This window comes from Bemisia tabaci, chromosome 5 (assembly GCF_918797505.1).
Source record: "Bemisia tabaci chromosome 5, PGI_BMITA_v3".
Lineage (NCBI taxonomy): Eukaryota > Metazoa > Arthropoda > Insecta > Hemiptera > Aleyrodidae > Bemisia > Bemisia tabaci.
Genome location: NC_092797.1, coordinates 15,893,051 through 15,914,518, shown reverse-complemented (window position 1 = coordinate 15,914,518; position 21,468 = coordinate 15,893,051). Strand labels below are relative to the sequence as shown.

Sequence of the window (21,468 nt, the reverse complement as noted above, 5' to 3'; positions counted from 1 at the left end):
CTTTTTCATATGCAAAGTTCTAAGTCGGGTCAAATTGAACCGTATTTAAAAACGTACAAATTTTGATATTTTTTGAAGTATTATCCGTGCTATTCATAAGCTTTTGACGGTAAAAAATACTTTTTTTTTTTTTTTTTTTTTTTTTTTTTTTTTTTTTTAGAAATTTTCACTTTTTTGGTAACAAACTGGCCCTTCCTCGTCCCCACTCTTCTCATTCGTGATATAATTATTCATTTATATTATTATTCATTTTATATTATTATATTCATTCATAATTCCCCCAGAAGCGATGGTAAGGTCAATAGTTTGATCCGAATTTGGTGTTTCTGGGGGTAGTCGTCAAAAAAAAAATACCTGATACGACATAACTCTTGCCAAAATACTAATTTTTAGAAGAGTACCCTTTAGGGCGTCATTTGTTTGTCCTTCACCCTCTAAACATTGTTTTTTTTTTTTCAAAAGGATTTTTTATTCGTAAAGCACATCATAGTATATGTTTCGCACACTTAACCGAAACTTTGGTAAAATTCCAGAAACAAGAGACACCTTAACGTGTCTTGATGACAGCGCAGTGCCACAACTGTCCGTGCTTGATGGGTGTTGCGCAAGCAAAATTGGAGGTGCAATGATGTAAGGCGCAATGCTCCGCTCTATGCTACCACTGTATTGTCGCTCAAGTTAGGGGAAAAGTTGAAAAACGAAGCCCAATTAGTCCTCCCAATCCTTGACTGAGTTTTTCATTCAGCTCTTGAAGCGCCACTACAAATAAGACAAACAAAATTAGGCACAATATGGATATGGAGGTAAGAAAATGTCGCGCGCTATGACGGCGCAGAGATACAACTATTCGTACTTGATGGATGTCCGTGTTGCGTCTGCAAAATTGAAGGTACGATGACGCGAGGCGTGAACTCGCAATGCTCCGCTCCATGTTTCCGTATTTTGATCCTGATCTTTCCTCCAATAAATCTGAGTTCCTATATGAGCGGTTTGACTGCGTTAACACTGCCATGGACCCCTCGTCCATCCTGCACCTTTACTTAAGGTAATTTGTCCCAGATTCTGGCGCGGCATGGGTCGAAGTTGCTTTCGATGTATCGGATCGATTAAGTAAAGAATCTCGGGAAGTGTTGAATGTTTAATAAAAAAAAAAAAAAGGACGGATAACCCCTCTGCATGAGTCAAAAGAATTATTTTCAATAAAAGAATATGGTAAAATCTAGATAAACATTTTTTTAAAAAATAAAAAAAATATTTTTTTAAATGGTTTTTGGAGGGATTTTTTCGTAAAAAATCCTGACCTCATTTCTTAACATGTTTCGAGTTTTTCGCTGAGCATGATTCTAAGGCTGGTGCGCAGGGGCTATCGTCCCTTTTTTCGGCTAAAAATTCACAGTCCACTCAGATTTTTTTTCTTAATTGATGCAATATATCGCACACCATTTCAACCTGCCAGAATCCAGGACGAATCACCTTAAGACTCATCTGCGCCCTCGATATCGAAAAAGTATAAATTGACCCGTGCGTGGCAGCGGTGAGCGGCGGTGCGGCAGGGCCTGTGGCGGAAATTGCGAGGCGGCGCGCATGGCGGATGGCGGGAGGCGAGAGCGTGGCCTGCACGCCCGGCAGGCGCACGATGCCACACGCCACACTCACGCCTCACGACCCGGTCCGTCAGCTGATCCTCCTCTTCGCGTAATCTCGTGCCAGCGATGTGCCCTGCCGTCTGCGCTCCCCGCCACCACGAGGATCAACGACCCGTCCACATGTAAACACGGTGAGTCCACTCTTCCCTTCCCAATGCTCCAGGACCTCCACTTCTTTACTCTTTGAAAATTCATAGTGTCATGCAAATCGTGTAATCCATCGAATGAAGGCGTTTCGTATACAAATAAAACGAATTTTTCACCTGATCGGACTCGGGACCCGTCCACATGTAAACATGGTGAGTCCACTCTTCCCTTCCTAATGTTCCGGAACCTCCACTTCTTTACTCTTTGAAAATTCATAGTGTCATGCAAGTTGTGTATTCCATCGAATGAAGGCGTTTCGTATACAAATAAAACGAATTTTTCACCTGATCGGTCTCGGGACCCGTCCACATGTAAACATGGTGAGTCCACTCTTCCCTTCCCAATGTTCCAGAACCTCCACTTCTTTACTCTTTGAAAATTCATAGTGTCATGCAAATTGTGCATTCCATCGAATGAAGGCGTTTCGTATACAAATAAAACGAATTTTTCACCTGATTTGACTCGGGAACCGTCCACATGTAAACACGGTGAGTCCACTCTTCCTTGGCCCTCTTTCTTTCTCAATGCTCGAGAACCTCCACTTCTTTACTCTTTGAAAATTCATAGTGTCATGCAAATTGCGTATTCGATCGAATGAAGGCGCCTTGCGTATATATGAACTGAATTTCTCACCTGATCGGACCCGGGAACATGCGGTTAACGGTGCCACTTTTTATCTCTCCTCGACTCGGAACTTACATTATTTCATTATTCGATAGTTTTTTGTGCCATAAAAAGTGTATATTCGACTAAAGAACAAATGGTTGGACATGGTTTGCTAATCGGACTGAAAACATGTGATGACGATACAGTGTTTACTCTGTACTTTTACGTGATTTGAAAAGAGGACAATACTGCTGTTTAAAAATTCAAAATGTGATTCGATTTGTCAACTATGAAACTGCAGAAGTACGTATCTCGATTTGCGGCGTTGGAGACCTCCTGTCATTCTTTTTTTAATACATGAAAAACTTATGTACGTTATTTTTTTTAAAATTTCAGTGATCATTCTTATCTTTATGAAGAGTATTCTGTGAAAACTTCAAGCCATGATGTTGGTTCGGTCTTTTTTTTAACAAATAAAATTATAGCGGAGATTGCGAAACGCTGCGACCGAGTTACGCATTTTTGTAGTTTAACCGTCGATGTGTAATCTGTTCAAATGGAGGCAAATGATGTGATTTTCCTAACTGACCAGTGACCATCCTCAGGGACACCCGGTGGTAGTTCATAGTGTTTATTCTCTACCTCTTCCCGATCCAGACAAATTCGTCCTGATATTTTTAAAATATCACGCACATTTTAACGTTTTTGGTGGTCTTTTTAGTATGTATTATTCCGTGTTTGGAGGTGAACTTACATTTTCAACAAAAGTTTTAAAATATCCGGAGCCTTAGGTTAGACATCGAGGCCCATAATGCTAAAAAAAAATCAACGCAGAGCTTTACCTACCATGGACCTACTTTTTTTGTACATCAATCATGTTTTTAAAACTCTTTACGGGTGTATCATCTCACCAAAAACTTCAGGTCACTCCCTGGACTCAAAGGTTATGTAAACATAGTCGTGCCTGAGAGCTTTTGGCAGTGCGTAATGTTAGACGAGATTTATTGAGGGTGCTTTGCGCAGAAATGTTCCAGAGTGTAAGGTGATTAACTCAACGACTCATGATTAGTGGGACACCCACATTGGCGGTTTTCAAATCAGCTACTTATATACATGTGAACATTACGTAAAGCAACATGCACCATTCTTCCTCTGCCCTTCGATTACATAAAGTTGAGGGGGGAAAAATCCATAATTCGTTGCCACATGTGTATCTTTGGTAGAATGAAAGTGTTGTATACAAATTAGACACAATTTCCTGATCTACTTCTTTTTTTAAATCAAAACTATCTGCGATCTAATCGTCATTTGATTGATGATATGCTCCTCTCAGAGCATCTGCTTTTAATTTGGTTCTTGTCGACCACGCGTTGTCAAATTGAAAACATATACCGGAAGGAGACAGCTTCATTTGGTTTGTTCAACCAGCTAGAGTATTTCAGTGATGTCCACCCCTCCTCCTCTCCACCCCCTCACTCCTCACTCATTATATGATTGGGATAATTTCTTTTAACATTTCCCGCTCGTTTGTATTGCTGAATTAATTGCAGTTCATTATAATTATTTTTTTCTCTAATAAATCTCAAACGGTCAGATATGCAGTTGGAGATACATTGCATGATTGAGGACGAAATCTTGATTGTTACATTTAAATCTAGGACCCATGCTCTGCTGATATGTATATCATGCTCATTTGAGTTTGCGCACTAAAGAGAGAAAAATGTGATGGAATTTTATCACTTCTTCGTCTGATACAAAACGCATGCATGTATCCTAAGGATTGAACGGATTCTGTTTTTAGATTTCTCTCTTTGGATTTGCTACTTTATAGGTTTGACACTCTTGAAAACAAGCATTGGCGGAGTTTCATTGTGATTGAACAATATTTGAGTATTTAGACAATATTTAGAGGTTGCCAATTTGGAAGAAACTAGCTGCTATTTTTGCTTTGACAATAAATCAAACATAGTGGGAGAAAATAACAGATTGAATTTCTTTTAGAGATTAGCAATCTTCACGAAAATTTCTATGGCATTCGGAAAGAGTAACCCGTTGCTCTTTGTGGGTTTCAAGGAATGCAAAGAAGACACATCAAGATAAAAAAACATAGCTTCCCCGACCCCAGTGTCACGCTTGTGAGTAATGTTTGAAAAAAGACGAAGATTCATGTAAAACTACATGAAACTTGATAAAACAACATTGAAGCACGGGTAACGCTTTAGAGAGTGTGGCTGTATAAGTACATTCAAAGAAGCTACTTCGTATACAAGAATGAATCGACTTTCACACGAGGAGAGACGAGAGATCTGTGTTTTGAAAATTGTTGGAAAAATCTCATATAATACCATAGAAATGAAAATGTTTAATCAGTTCTTCAGTCATAACTAATCAGTAGAAATTGGTCAGAGAAATGACGATGAGTTTAAAACTTAACTGATCAACAGATGAAATCAACTAAAGGGACCTTTCAAGTATTTCATAGCGCACTTCATCCGATTTTTTACTTCCCCTCCTCCCTTGAAACGTATCCATAACGCAGCCTTACACCCCCCTTTTGAATTTCGTAACGCTGACCTACCCCCCACCCCCCATTTTCAATAAATCAAGAAAACGCCGAGAAATCAGCTTGATGAAGTTCGAGATTTTCGACTTTTTCTCAAATTTGTTCGCCCCCCGCTCGGATTTGTTGTGTGACGCGCTGGGCTTGACCCCCCTCCCCCCTGTGACGGACTGTAACGCTGGCTCAATCCCCCCTCCCACCTAAATGTGGCACGTAAAACTTGAACGGCCCCCAAAGGGATTCTATATTGTTCACAGATCTTTAGAAAATGGAATTGTATTCGAAAGTGGATATCGAGTCCTTATTGACGCAAACAGACTTACGGTAGTCTATTCTGCCAATGCACCGACTTTCGATATTACGATGACCCCAGTGGCGTGGCGTGATTTGCGATGTATCGATTGTTATGTCATTTAAACCTATGGTAAAGCATCGATTATTACGGTGTTCGCTGCGAACACCCTGTTTATCGATCCTTTTCCATAGGTTTAAATGGCAGATCAATCGATATATCGCAATTCACGCCACGCCACTGGATGACCCCTACCCTCCCCATGCCCTCCATCCTTTTATCAGTGAGTAAGCACATACTTTACATTAATTCACTACATTTTTGGTAAATTTTTAGATTTTTCCCCCAAAATTGCATGCATAACAAGGATGTTGAACATTGATTTAGTTGTGTAATATAGAAAAAATCAAAATTAGTATGCAGTGGATAATCTATGCCGTGAAATATACTTTGATGGTCAAGTATGATTTTCTTTTCCTCTCTCGCGTACCGCAATACAAATAAAAATTAATTTTAAGTATACTACTTATTTGCGTCGGATTTCAATTTGATAATTAATGAATCTTGCTCTAAATTTATTTTTTCATCCATTTATTTTCAACAAACATGCGTAGATCGTCAATAGGCTAAAATCATCTCGAAACAAGAGCAAAGTTCCGGAAAAATCATTCACTCTTAAATTTTGTTTTACTTTTCACAACAAGTGGAACATTGTTTTATATAACCATGCATTTCAAGTGTAAATAAGGCATAATGGTGAGTGATGATGCAACGTTATCCTCAGGTATGCAACTACTTTGACTTTGAGAATGTTTTTTGCCTACTCCACAAAATGAAGGCGTTTCATGACGAAGAATAGCGCAACCAGCAATTCATCCAGCAGTACTTGAAACAAAACAAAAACAAAAACTTGACTAGAAAGGATATATTTTACAAAAGTTGACTTTGCATTGTGTATCACACGTCCTGACCTAAAACGAGATGTAGGATCTACACTTAATTTACTGTGCATATTACAAGGAAGATGTTCAAAGGAAATGTTTAAATTTCCGCCTAGTTGCAACAAGATCTTCGACAATTGGGCAGTCGCCTAAAATAAATGTTTAATGGTAGTCAGCGCCAATGTGCCATGTTTATTTGATTATCTCTATTTAAACTCAAAGCAATCCTGCATAAATTCCGCAGAAAGGAAAATCCATCGAGAAAGTAATCCTCATTGAGGATGTATCCAAACCTGTTTATTTTGGGAATGGACCACTAGACAAGGTTCGAGTTAAATGATTCTGATACAAATTTCTTAACCAGAAGTTCACGTAGAACACGATTTGCATAACGAAAATTACTTAAACCAACTCCTAACGAAGATATTAACGTTTTTATTTCACATTGGTTACGAGGAATTTGAACTGCCCGCTCACAAAAAACTCAAAGCTCTACGTGAGTAAAATCGCGCACTACAACGGTTTCAGCAATCTTCTCAATCGAGCAATGTTCATTTCCCACCGTGTGTTGTGCAAACTATAAGCAATTTGCTATAGCTGAGCCAAAGCGTCAAGATTGAGGTTGCCAGATTTTTACATCGCGCAGAGACTGTCATGATAAACGTTTAGCGCGCGATGTGAATCACGTAGAGCATTGAGTTTTCATGTGCGGGTGGTTTGAATTGACGCATTAAGAATTATTGAATATCTTCGCAAGGAGTTGATTTCGGTAATTTTCATTGTGCGCATCGTGTTTTACGTGAAATTTTGGTCAAGAAGCATGTATCAGAATACTGAAATTCGCACCTTGTCTTGTGGTCCATTCCCCGAAAATGGACCCCTTAAAGATGTCGGTCGATTTACTGCAGAAAAAGACGGAAGAAAGAATGAGCTTTATGCCTATATAATATTACAATAATTCATTTTTATAAGCATTGCGATACCCCAGGATTGAGCGAAGGTCCTAGTCGTTTGGAATAAACGTTGTCATTTCTTTAAGTTTTCTAGCAGATGGCAACTTTGATATGGCAAATTTCAAGTGGAAAACGGCAACACCAAGAGGGATACAAAATCATAAAATGAAGTAGGCCCACCTTAGACCCATTTTCTTACTATCCCTCACAAGTGATAACAGCCCCTGGAGAATTCAACGCCAAGTTATCGCGCCTCTTGCGTAAAAGATGCGTGAGTTGCTGATAAAAATGATAAGTCTTAATTTTACCGACGTCTAAATAATGGGGTTTCCCTGAATGGCCTGTTTTGAGAAGTCGGAGTGCAGCCGTCTTCGAAATTAGCATAAACGTTTCGATGTGATATCACTCCCCCCGAGTTTCAAAATCGTGCCGGCTTTTCAAATGCGTTGTTTTCTTGGCTAAAAAAACGCATTTTTCTGGAAAATCTTTTTCAGAAAATAAGGAACAAAATTTGAAATAGAAGAGATTAGAGGCACATACGGTTTCAGCAGCAATGTATGTGGGATAGACTTCACATTCGATACCAGAAAATTATTAATCCACCCTTTTCTAACACAAAATAAACAAACAAGTTTTCCGTTTCGATGGCTAAAGTGCCAAAACCAAGCATCTCCGTTTGCAACGTTGCAACTATTTTTCCTTTGGAATTCTAGCCAATGTAGTTTCTTGAAAGCTACCTTGACTTTTCTTCTCCGCTAGTAAAATATTCTGTAGAGATTTCAAGCAAGAAAAATTGTCTCGTTTCTCTTTAAAGAATTAAAATAGGGGCGAAAATTTTGAAACATTGTAATGGAGATACACGGTTATCACTTTGGCCATTAATAAAGTGACGTCAGTGTGTCTCGCCGTAAGTCCTCATTCTCTTTGACACCAAAAAGAGCTTGGAAATCTCTCAGGTTTACCATAAGCGATAATACATTTGCCTTTTTCTCTGCTGAATTAAAAATATCCTTAATGTTTCCCCATCATTCGGAAAATTTAGATTCTCCCAGGGAGCCCGAATTTCCTGAGGATTGATTGAGAAAATGAAGATCGTATTGGTGATTAGCGCTGAAAATCGACACTGAATCGGTCTGTGACTTTTCGACAAACCACCTCTTGTCGGACAGCGATTTTCCGTTATGGATGGGCGTAAGAGCTTAGGGGATGTTTAAGTATCACGGCATGCAATATTTAAGTTTTCCTCCTCCCTTACCACCACACCCGTGGCGCAAACTGAGCTCATCTCTACCTCCCATGAATTACAAAATTTTCAACAGGACAATTTTTCACCAACTTTTGATCATTTCCCGATTTCACGTGGCCCGAGAGACTTCACCTCCTCGCGAGGAAAAAAAATATTGAAAAAAATCGAAAATTTTAATTTCTTCACCGTATTGTTTTAGCGGCTCTGGTGCTTGCACTAGAGCTGCTATTCCGGACGGTCCCAGCTGGGGAGTATCAATGCAGCATGTTACATTGTAGAGACCGCGCGTTGGTTGATGGGAATCGGCGCCATTTTCGGCTATGTTCCTTGTCATGACTTTATTTTATTGCATACTGTTTTATTGTTAGTCAATGCTATGTTGTGTATTGTATTTTTGGAATCATGGTGATACAGTCAATAATTCAAAACTTGTTTGTGCTTTTATCTCGTGATGGAAAAAATGTACTTTACGTTCAAAATTTGAAAATTTGAATTTTAAAGTTTTCGCGGTTAAGGAAGCTTTAACCACTGGGTTGGAGCTTCCTAGTTAATTACTCGATATCAGCTGATAGCAAACAAAGGTTACCAGGGAAACCGTAAACGTCTAACAACTATCGTGGCCATTGGGGCGATTATTGAAATGATATCGACTGTATGTCGCCGCTTACGACAGGACATAGCCCTATCTTAACTGTGTAATATATCGCAATTCGATATTGTTTTGATTTTTAAAAGGAGCAATTCATCCATACAGTTCCGATTAGTTTTGGCGAACGGGCCCTTAACCTACGGCACTCGGCTCATGGGAATTTTTTAACTCTAAATTTTTTAACCTAACTCTTCCATTCCGGGAACATATTTATTGAAAACGGCGACTTTTTCAACAGTCCTATTTTTATCTACAACATCTAAGTGGCCCTTCATAATCATTTAATTTTGGCCCCTGGCCAGAAAAAGGTTCGGAAATTGCAGTGATTTTGCCGAAAATGCTGAAGTAAGTAAATTTGGGCATTTTTTTTCCTTCTTCAAACTCTGTGGAGAAGCACTTCTCCTCCAGTACATCTTTTTTTTTACTTATCTCTCGCAAGGTACATTTACAGAAGGTGTGTTCCAGTATTAACAGTTCAGATTCGTTGTTTTTTTATTATAACGCTTATTTCGGAAAGCAATTATTACATTGTTCAATTCTACTGACTTTCAACACTCGATTATACTCCCGGCAAATTCTGCAGCAGCGTTTCAAATGTTGACTCTAATGCTTCCAACAGCCATCCGATGTCTAAGGGTTTATTCCTAGATTTAGGGATTTTCCGGAATTTCCAGGGATTTAGGGATTTTTCAGGAAATCTAGGGATTTTTTTTTTGATGAGGTAAAGTTACCAAAAATCACCTTTTTAACCTCAATTATAGCTTCGACAATCGAAAACATTTTTTCATCTATATTTTGTAGGCCTTTTTGGCAACACTATTTTCCCCGCAAATAAGCCGGAAATTAAAACGATTGTGTCCTTCGATGTACTTGACATTCAACTGCATTCAACCTGTTAATAATAAGAAATCAACTAATATTCTTTCATTTTATTGGTCTGGATTAGCACTGCTTTCAGAGAGCGCCAAAATTCAAACGAGCCAATCAGATTTAAATATTGCAAATCGCTACATCGAATGACATCATGATTCTTCATAAAAAAATGGCGCTTTTTGCAAAATCTAGGGATTTTTTAAGTATATTTGAGCAAATCTGGGGATTTAGGGATTTTTAGCGAAATCTAGGCATTTTTTTTCTTCCCCGCTAGGGATTTAATATCGGAAGACTGGCTTCCAGTATCGCAGCGTTGATCGTCGCTGATGTCGAAATGGAACCTAATGCCGGACATACTGTAACACCTCCATTCCTCAATTCCGGTGAGGAATACGTCTCTACCCTTAACTCAATATAAATATACAAATTGATAAGTGAGTGCTTTAGTCTCCTGAAAACAGAATTGCGAAACTTAAAATTGGAGAAAAATGATGAGTAAATGAAAAAATGGAACCAATTGATGGAAAAGTCGCATGCCATTCTGACACAAAATATGGCGTCTATCGAATCACCTTAACTAAATAAAATAACCAAATTTTCAACTCTCAAACTATCAACTATCAACTATCAAAATTCAAACTATCAAAATTTCCAACAATGACAAAAATGATTGTAATATACCTATAATGTAATGAAATATACACGCTCTAATCATTTAATTTGTATTACCTTTATGTTATGTACCTACATGTTATACTATTTTTATAATAAATTTTGCCAACATGCTTTTCAATTCAGTCTACAACATTTCATTCCGACGTGGCAATAATGATTTATAATGCCCCTAAACATTAAAATGAATTACAATAGTAATGCCGCATTATAATGTCGTATTATACATCGCAACGATTCATGTCCTACTGATTATTGATTATTGTAAGATGAATTCTGTTTTCTCTGATTGTATGTTTCATACGTGCGAAGCAAGTACGGGTCACTAGAAACGTGGTTCGTACGGGTGGCTGATGAAATTGATCTTCGAATACCTTTTGATGAGCTAGGGAAATGGAACCATCTGCATCTCATGGACAATAAATAGTTGCCGTAATTAAGGTCATCCCGTGATTAAGGTGCCGTGATTTAAGTCATAAATTCTTCATCTAATTCTTGATTCATCTCCAAAATGTCTGCTAAAGCTTTCATGCGCTTCTCCTTGTATGCATGAATGAGCAAATTGGGTATCGAACAAGCGGACACTTTTTGAAAATTTAGATGATTCTGGACAATATCGTACAGAAGTCCACGAGCTGCAGATAGAACCATTACCTCTAGCTCATCAAAAGTTATTCGAAGATCATTCAACAACCTCTTTGACAAGTTGCAAAAACTTTTCGTTAACAATAGTGTCACACGGTACTAGGAATATTTACTATTTAACGAACCTTATATTTCCCTGACTCAGTCCTAAATTATAGAAGTATGCGTTACTTTTCCAGCAATCCAAAAAAACAATTATACAAAAAACCAATACCTACACTTTCAGATATAAAAATGCAAATTTTTTGCAGCCTCGCTAAACGACTTATCAACCAGAGATTTTTTAGGAAGCGGACCTCCAAAGAGCTTTCAAAATTAAAAGTATACAACAAGTGATAATGCCATGTATTCGCCATATCAAAGCCCAATACACATTTATACACCGGCTACGTAAATCTGCTAAGTTACAAAACATGAATCGACAGTTGTCGGATTGTACATCAATGACAAAATGTGTCTAGGCCCTCATTCTTGACTACAACTACTGCCCCCAGAGCCGCTCTCCGACGCCAATGCGTTGGAGCTTCCTGCTTGTTTTGATTTCTCTGCTCCGCTCTTCTCAGAAAAATGTATACACAGCACTAAGAAACACGTTTTTGGAATCGTCACGTTATTTCATAGATTCACTTCTGAATATACCCCGCCTAATTTGTAACCTTCGCTAAAGGCTGCGATTCAGCCGAACCTTTCTCAGAAAGCGCACAAACATTTGAGCAACATTTAGTAATCGAGTGAATTATCTTCGTTTCTCCTCCTCCTTCTTTTCCTATAAGGTTTAACCAAACACGATTTTATGAAACGCGGAAGATATCGAGGAAGACTGTCTAAAAGCTTTTATAAAATCTTTGCATTCACATATTACGGTCTCGCCCAGTGATCGAAACTCACCTTTGAGTTTTAGGAGCCAAGCTCGATTTTTAGGCGCCATTGAAGATTTTTTAGGGGCCAAATTAACTTTTTGCCTATATATTACGGCCCATTTAGTGAAAAGTTAGATGCAAGATGTTTTCATAACAGAACTAGTAAGTAGCTGTAACTTGGGGAAGACGAAAGCACAAAGGATGAAATCGTGAAGCATAAAAAAAGCTTTCACTTGTAATGCTGAAAATTTCGAATAAATACCTGATATGAAAATTCAGATTTTTAGGGGGCAATTTTTATGGGCCACGTTGGCGCAGTCTTCATTTTTTAGGCGACATGGCCGATTTTTTAGGCGCATTTGGCGCGTTGGCGCCTGTGAGTTTCGAACACTGGTCCCGCGCCTAACTTAAAAGAATTAGTTTTAATCGAGAGTACATTAAATTATCCGTAAGAACGCTACCACAAGCCGAGCGCGGCAACAGTGTTTCATTATCTTTCCGCGTTCATTTTTCTGCCCTACCTTCTATTGTCTCGCTTCTCCGACAAACGACTATTATTTCAGTGCAATTACATCTTGCATGCCTATCAAATTCTAATCTCTCGCCAGAATACCTTCCTTTTACTCGTCCACCTCTTCCCGGCCCCCTTCCCTCTCTTCCCCTCTCTCTCTAGATCTTACCTGCAAGCCTCCTCTCTTGAACCACTTAATCATCTTCTTCATTTTTAGTTCTCAAGCAGGGTTGCCATTTTCGCGGGGAATCCGATGGTTTTTATACGAGAAGCAGAGACAAAGAGGAACTTTTACCGCGGACGTTGGCAGCACTTTTCTCGGCCGCTATTGTCGGCAACTCAACATTCCCCACTTGACATCATTCATTTTTTACTCTCCCGGTGCCGCTGAAATCCGTTGATTCAATACAAACAATTTTCCTTTCATCGCGAAAAACAGCGGCCGGCATTGAGAGCCCCCCCCCCCAAACCCCAGGGGGGAGGGGTTAAAGGGAATTTCGCAGAAGCGTCCAGATTGCGATCATTCTTGAGCTGTTTTGACCCTTCATCCGTTCGAGCTCCCCGGCGAAACGGGTTATAATTAATTATTAATTAATCAAAAACCGCTTGATTACATCTTCCATTCGAAGCAGGGTAAAAGTAAGTGGGACTAAGTGCTGCAGACATTGATTTTTCTAGGCCACTCGACCCTTTGAAGTTGAAGAAAAAAAGTCGCTCTTTGTTTTCAAATAGATAAGGAAAAATCAGGTTAAATTGAATCCTTGCGACCTTATTTCTTGACTTCTAAAATTCATAATTCTCGTATATGTCACATGTTTATTGTTTTGTAAAAAGTTGACCTTATTTCTTGACTTGTAAAAAATCACAATTCTCGTATTTATTACATGTCTCTCGTTTTGTAAAAATTCGTCCTGTATTCGTGGTTGTCTCACATTCTTACACTTATTTCTTTTACAGTTAAGGGTCAGGCATGTTTTAATATCTTGTCCTACCTACCAACACTTCATATCCAAAATTTTCCCTCCTCTTTCTGATCTTAATATACCATACTTTCAAAAGTTTTTCATCAATCCCTCTCATTTTCAAACGACTTAATCTCCAATTTTACAAATTTTTCCGAAAATTCATGATTTTTCTGCGGATATTTGGCAACGCCTAAAGGATCATATGGCTCTCTTCCTCAGCACGGCAGTGCTAGAACTGGGGAAAGAAAAGAAGAGACAAATGTCACATCCAAAAATTGCACCATTCAACATCTATTCACATGCTAACCAATGGGCCAACTGATGACTGATGCATCCAGACTGATGTGACTTTTGTCTCTTCTTTTCTTTCCCTAGTTCTACTACTACTACTCTTCAAGGTAAATTCTGCGTACTTCGTCTCAAATATGGTAAAATGTTCGAGTAACAAAATGATATGACAGTTCCCTCCGTCATTTCGAGGCTTATGGATGCGTGACACAGTTCTGGTTAAACGGAAATACCTCCGCGCATCGCTTTGAAGACAGTCCACGTCACAAAAGAGACTTCGGAGAACAAATGCGGAGCGATCAAATTGTCTAACACCCGTGTGTCATCTTCAGTTGTGGTGTAATCCGGTTATTTAATTTCGCCCAATAGAAGCCTCGTAAATTATTCACGGAAGCAATCTATCAAGATTTGAAACGAACAACCATGTGGCGCGTGTACTGCGCCTGAAATTTCGATGAGTCCTTAGTGCGGAGATTTTGGCACTCGTTTCTGCATTCATTCAAAATCACGGTGGATTAGTGCAGATGTTACTTGCTAAGCGCACGCTTACAATAAATAAATAAATCATGATTCGGCGAGTTTGAGACCTGCACCCTGAAAAAAAAGTATGGTAGATTTTACCATACTTTGACACGGTGATCCCCGACTCTTTGGTAGCATTTACCATATAATGGTAAGTATCACTAGAGTTCTCGTAAATACTACTATAATTCTGGTTATTTTCATCAAGGAGTATACCACTGTGTAAAAAATTAAGTAAACTAATAGTAGAGATTACCATACTTTTTTCAGTGAAGACGTATCCTGCACGAAACTTTAGCGAGCAAATAGGTGGATTCGACCCCCCCCCCCCCTCCTCCACGCCGCTTCAAAAAAATGCATTAGTAATGGGAGTTGTGAAAAAAAGATTCTTATGGAATAGTTTATAGCATATAAAAATACATCAATAACTAAATGCAAAAAAATTCGTATTCCTACTGCAACGCTTGACTATCTCCGATTACTTTTTATTTCACTCAAGATTACAGTGACTTGAAAAACGAAGACCGATTACTCCTGAGTTGCTCACGCAGCCTTTGAAGCACCTCCACAAATAAGACAAACGGAAATAAACCAAAATATGAAAATAGATCAAAAGAAAGAATTGCCTTGATGACGGCGCAGAGATACAACTATTCGTACTTGATGGATGTCCATGTTGCATATCTGCAAAATTGAAGGCGCGATGGCGCGAGACGTGACGTTGCAATGCTCCGCTGTATGTCGCCGATGAGGTGTTACGCAAATTGGGGAGAATAGTTAATAAACGAGGTTCAATTACGTATTTCCTTTCTTCGAATGATGTTGACACTTATTTTTTTTTCTTTTTTTAATAAGTTGATTTCTTCATCTATCTTTTAATATATATTGGTAGACCTACATCTAAGTTCGTGTGCACTGCCCCATAGCACCCGCGGGGCACGTGTTTTTAGCAAGCTTTGGGTTAATTCGCTCCTGCTCAGGCATCTATAAGATCTAGGCAATTATTATAAATTAAGGTGATCATTGCTTCCCCGGAGAAATCTGAGAGTACTTGTTATCATTTTTCATTAATTGTCCATTATCAATCAATAATATTCGAATAGCACAAATGCATCGCCAGCCGATATAATTTATTACGAATCAAGATTAGTAAATAAAATGAGAAATACAACCTCAAATGGATGACTCTTACTGCATGGAAGGGCCATTTGGCCTACCCCGAAAATTGAAGGCGAAATATAATTGTCCGCAGCCTCTGAGCATAATCCGTTTCAATTGGACGAATTTCTGCCAAACGGAACTATGTGCATTTAGACATGAGCACTGAGACCCATAATAATATATGCATAACAGGGCTCACGTCATAATGCACATAGTTCTGTTTGATAGAAATACGTCCAATTCTGCTTCGTCAAATTTTTCAGTTAACGAGCGTCACCGTAACCGTATACGGTCTGTGACCCGATTACAGGTCCAGTTACTGCACCCCTAGGGTAAATTAATACGCACCACTTTTAATTTTGATTAGCTGATATGATTACCCTCTAATTACTGGAGTTCTGCAACCGGATGCAGCGAATGGTGACAAAAATAATTAGCCCTCATACATATGCATTTTTTATGATCGTGGTTTCAGTCGAACTTTCACCCTTCGGTCTGCAATCGACGGAAAATTAATTTTTATTTTTTCATTTTTTAAAATATTTTTTAAGTTTTAATTTTTTTAAAATTATTTATTTTTTATTTTTTAATTTGTTTTATTTTCTCTATTTTTTTATTTCTGTATTTTTTTAAATTTTTAATCTTCTCTATTTTTCTTATTTTTTTATTTGTTATTTTTTTACTTCTTTTGTTGTTTCAGAACCAGTCTTAAATTTTGGGCACCAGCGACGTGACAGTTACTATCAAAGTTCAGAACTATTGTACGCGTAGGGTTGTATGATATCACACCATCTAAGTCTCTAATCGAATATTGGGAGGAGTGAAAATCGGTTGAGACCGAGACATTTCAAGAATCGAAACCTCAATTCGTGACGTCACCTCTAATTCAGTTTATTTTACTTTACAGCGCGTTTCCTCGGGGATAAAAGAGCATAGAGCAAAAGCGTCAGTGGCGACATGAAACAGTGCGCCGTTCCTTCGACCACGGGACCAAAGTTGAGGTTCTAAGCAACCGTATCTTCTCTTTACGGGACGGCTGAATTTGAGCCCCAAGCTTTCTATACTACATTTGAGCGGGGAGTTGTAAAAAGAATTTTATTTTCTCTTTCCTCCATTTATGGCGCTGCTCACAATTGGTTTCTCAGATCTGATCATCAAAAAAGAGGAAAGTTGGTGCTATTCACGTGTAAAGGAGAAAGTATTCACCGCCGTTGTGTGAAGTTTGTTTTTAGTAACTTCGCGCTTTTGACAAGGCAACACACATTTTGACCAGAAAAAATAAGCATGAATTTATTCGCTCTCCTCTATTTCATTTTGATGGGGATTCAGGCAGAACCGTCTCGAAATTGAAATAAAATTAATGTCAAAGCCATGTTACACCATCATCTAGAATATGTCTAAAAATTTACCATTTTTGGAGCATTCTAAAGTGAAGAAGAGGTATATTTTGAATTTGGAAAAACACAATTCAAGTTTGTTGGCGCTGTTGCCAGCATAGGAGAATCGACTTCGCACAAATTGACCAGAATAACACTTTAAGCGAAATATATGACTTGAATTTTTGGGCAATTCGCTTAAGGGTATTAAATATTGTTTTGTATCAATGACCTAAATCGAATTTTCTATTTCAAATCAGTTTTTCTCGTTGTAGTGGACAGTTTTAGTTTTCTTCCATTTTCCTTCTGTTTGATACTTCTGCTCACATTTGGCAGCACTTTATCGAGGAAGGTGCCAGTTGAGAACGGATCCCTGTAACTGAAACTGAATTTAAGCATATTTTAGTTCTAGCCCTGGAGGAGTTTGCTCTAGAAAAATGAATACAGTGAAACATCAATAGCTTAGGTGAAAATATTAGTGATTCCGATAAATAGATCGCCAGTCTTAGTTTGGTGACTTATTATTTTAAAGTTAACTAACCAAATATTCAGCGTAAAATTGTCTGTGACGTTTCCTCACTTATGCAATATATCTATAGAAAATTTCGAGGAGATATATAGTTTAGTTTAAATGATATCCTTTAAATAAATCTCAATTGCAGATTTGGAGACGTTGCAATGGACATACGCACTTTTTCACTTTCGTTATCGACGTATAAATTTGACTTCCCAAGTGTCAAGCATTTTCATCGTTCACGGGAAGATAGCTCTACTTTCAGACGCAAGCACAATCTAGAACAGGTTCAAACAGAACATTTACACAGACGTTAAGTTTTGATCCCTCCATTCAACTGTTCAATCAACGGAATAGCAGCGCGCGATTGGCCGTTGAGGAGGAAGTCTATGCATAAATCACGCATAAAACTCGGAACATGAGAGCGAACTGTCGTCACTTTCGGCGGCACCCGAAAAATAGTTTCGTATGAGTCACCGTCTTGCGCTTGTTCCTGAAACTTCATATTTCATCCCCCTATTCTCTCCGGCCTTCCTCGGCGCCGATCTAATTTTTCCCCTCTAACGAAAAGGCGTTACTATATTTTGAGATGAGCCTCCTTTTCCATACATCTCTTTACTTTCCAGAGCGCAAGTATGAGTGGAGATAAGCGCTTACATCAGAGGCGCAACTTTATAACCTAGAATATCGAGGTTCATCTCCCTTGTACGTTGTCTCTCGTACGTGGTGGCGAGATAGTCATAAAATTCTTAAAAAGTCTGTGAGACAGACAGCGGCGAAGCGTGACTTATCGACTTTGGATGTGTTCCCTTTTAAAGCTATGGTAAAGAATCGATTATTAAGATATCTGGTACAAACACCCTGGTAATCGATACTTTTCCATAGGTTTAAGAGGTTGTCAATCGATGCATCGCGAAACGCGACGCGCCAGGATCGCAGATTCACAATTTGGCAAACGCGAGGTCGTTCCTTCTTTTTGCAGCTTTCAACGAGCCTATTCATCTCTGGTGTCAATCACTTCTCTCTTTCAGCAACGACCTTCAATCTTCTCATTATTTTCATTGTTTTCTTCTTTCATTTTTTTCATTCCTGCATGTACTTTTCCCGTGCCCTAGAGGGTAGCATCTCCTTTCCTCCAACAGAAAACTGTTGGCGTGATGTTTAATCTGGGGCAAAAACTTGTCCTATTTCTGTAATTTTCATTAATGTCCGATCGATTTTTAAAACTGTTACAATGGATGTGAAAAAAATCTAAGATAAAAGGTTGATTGATGAGGGTCAAGATATTGTGACGCTCTGGTATCGGTGTGCCCGTGCTCAAAAGGCGCGGGGGGGGGGGGGGGGGGGGGGGCTCGGAGCGGAAAAGGGGGGATTAAATCTCTCGTGCCGTAGAATTGACACTTTACATCATGCCATTCAAATCTCTAAATGTGTCTATAAGTTTTCAATAACCTTGAGAGAGAGGCATCAGTCATCTCTGGCTATTAGTTCACTTATTTTTATGATCTTTCTTTGTTTTTTTTTTTTCTTTTTCTTGATACTTTGAAATTCTTTATTTTCCAAAAATTGACAACTTGGAACCGGGACGAACAGCGTCCCAACCTAAGGGGGCCTGGGGCCTGCCATTACATTTCTAACTATAAATAATTGTGTACGTGTGATTGGCATCCTCAACCAATCAGCTTCACGAATAAGCAATGCCTTTTATTTGTTACAAAAAGATGTACTCTTCTAGGTTTTTTTAAAGAAAAATCATGACATCAACATAACTTCCTCTACACATCATTTCAGATAAATCAGGAGAAAGTCAAAAATTTTCAGAAGGAGGCAAATTTGCGCTAAGCGGGGGGGGGAGGGTTAAAAAATTACCCAAGGTATCTTAATGCCAATCGAAATTACCCAAAATCCCTCTTCCCGTGGAATTTCAACTTTAAAGTAGGCTTTGGAAGAGGGTATTGTCCCCTCCTGGCCTGAAGCCCTTGATTTTTTTTTTTTTTTTTTTTTTATACGTATATTACGTCTCTCCTCCAATTTGTTAAGATAACAGTGTTAAATCTCAGGGAATAGCCAGATCGTATACAAAGTAGCTTCTAAGGGTTCGGTCCATTGTATCTTCAAAGTCGGTTTGTTTAAAGTTTTGACCCCGTCACTAATGTGCATTCTCACAAAATTCTGGCCGCTGAATACACGGATCTCCCTCATTTCCTCATCACACATTTCAGCCCGCAAATAGTTCGGTCACGCTTTTGGCCGCCCTTAAAGTTCGCAGGTCCGGCCTTTAAGGAACAATGACCTGAAACGACCACCCCGTGCGTTCCGCTTCATTTATTTGTGCCGGATCGCCACGGTTCGACCTCCTCGTTCAAACTCGCTCAATTAAATTAAATCAAGCGCCTTTGAAACTCGTGAAGTTGGTTACCAGCACACAATTAATGCATCACTTTAATCATAATTTAGTCGCTTCTGGGAATGGTCGAAATGTTTCGGCTCCGTTGCTTCTCGCCTTGTTAAATGTTACCGTGAAGTGACACGAGTTCAAATCACCAAAAAATGAGTAGATTTTTTTTTTTTTTTTTTTTTTTTTTTTTTTTTTTTTTTTTTTTTAAGCACTAATGCAGCTCAGTTTAGATTGACAAAGAATTCATTTGTTCAATCCAGGTCATGATAGATTGATGTCATATTTCATTTCTGGCACGGACTAAATATTGAAACTATAATTTTCTTAAATATTCGCCAAATAGAATTTTTTTTATTAATAAATCATATTTTTAATCAAATACATTTTTGGTCTCTCACTAGTCTGTGAAAATTGAGAGGATATTAAAATTATAATAACGATGATAATAACAATTTTAACTTTAGGTATAACTAAAGAAATGGGTGTAATATGATTTTAAATCGATTTTTCTTTTATTATTTTACTTCTCCGTCTTTAATTAATTCATCAATCCTCGTCAAATTATTTTTCTTTGTAAATTTGGATGTAATGAATTTCTAGGTCTACTAGAATCTCACCATAAATTGATTAAATTATTTTTTTTGGTTAGTTTAATATATATACAAGTATTGAGAAATGATTAGTTATTTCGCTTGTATTGGAAAAAAAATTATATAAATCCTGCTGTTTTAATGTTCTCTTTATTCTCTCCAAAAAGTATACATTTGTTATTTTTTCTGCAGCTGCCCAACTGTTTTTCTTTCAACAAGAGTGCCTATGTATCTACGGAGAGTATAGACTTGCCGAAATATGGAGCTCTTGGGGCCCGAAAAGGGCAGCCAACCTCCTAACACAAAACATGGCAACGCTCTGGTAAAAATTGGCGATAAGAGCTGCGTTTCAAAATACCACAGGAATTCATATAGCCGACTGAAGAAGGCGATAGAAAATCATATAGTCGGCTGTAGAAAGTGGAAAAAATCATACGGCCGGGCTACACGAGGCGATAAAAAATTATACAGCCGGGCTATAGTTCCTATCGCCGGGCTTTACACTTTATCGCCTGGCTGTTGCTTTTTCGCCATCGGCTATAAAAGGCTATAAGAAATTGTGTAGAAATTCGTGTGCTTTGTAAATCCTTAAGTTTGTACAGAATCACCTTAATATTTACAAAACGCACATTATATTTTCCTTTACTACATATTTTTTTTCATCAATTGAAATAAGAATAATCCATACGGAGTGTGCAAACATTTCAAAGTCATGGTTAAAAAACGCTGACTCCGCGAGATTAAATATTAGAGCCTGACAAAAAGCGAAGCGGCGGCGTACTGACGCCTACAAACCTAACAGGGATACTTCACGCATTGCGCAATGCGTGAAGTATCCCTGTTAGGTTTGTAGGCGCCAATGCGCGTTTCGCGCTGGCTGTCCGCCTGCCGCGCCGCAGCGTGCCACGGCGCTTGAAGCAACTATTTCACACCAGAGGTATTGCACAGTATCATACGAAATTGAAGGCGCTCCAACATATTAGGAATGACAGGCATCCTTCAAAAGTACGGAGCTTTCCTCGCAAAATAAATCAAGATACTACGGCCCAAAAA

At 38.5% G+C, this 21,468-nt stretch overlaps 1 protein-coding gene across 7 annotated transcripts in view; it reads left to right on the top strand.

Moving 5' to 3' along the window:
* The first annotated feature begins 1,613 nt into the window (after positions 1-1,613).
* LOC109042226 (glutamate receptor ionotropic, kainate 2) overlaps positions 1,614-21,468 on the top strand; it is a 103,211-nt gene continuing 83,356 nt past the window's right edge. For 5 of the 7 annotated variants that reach the window (XM_072300343.1, XM_072300341.1, XM_072300342.1 and 2 more), the window contains exon 1: positions 1,621-1,777. The gene's annotated coding sequence lies outside the window, so the exon portion shown is untranslated. Of the gene's footprint in view, positions 1,778-2,262; positions 2,282-21,468 lie in introns of those variants that run through there. The other 2 variants (XM_072300338.1, XM_072300339.1) reach the window with 2 other exon arrangements.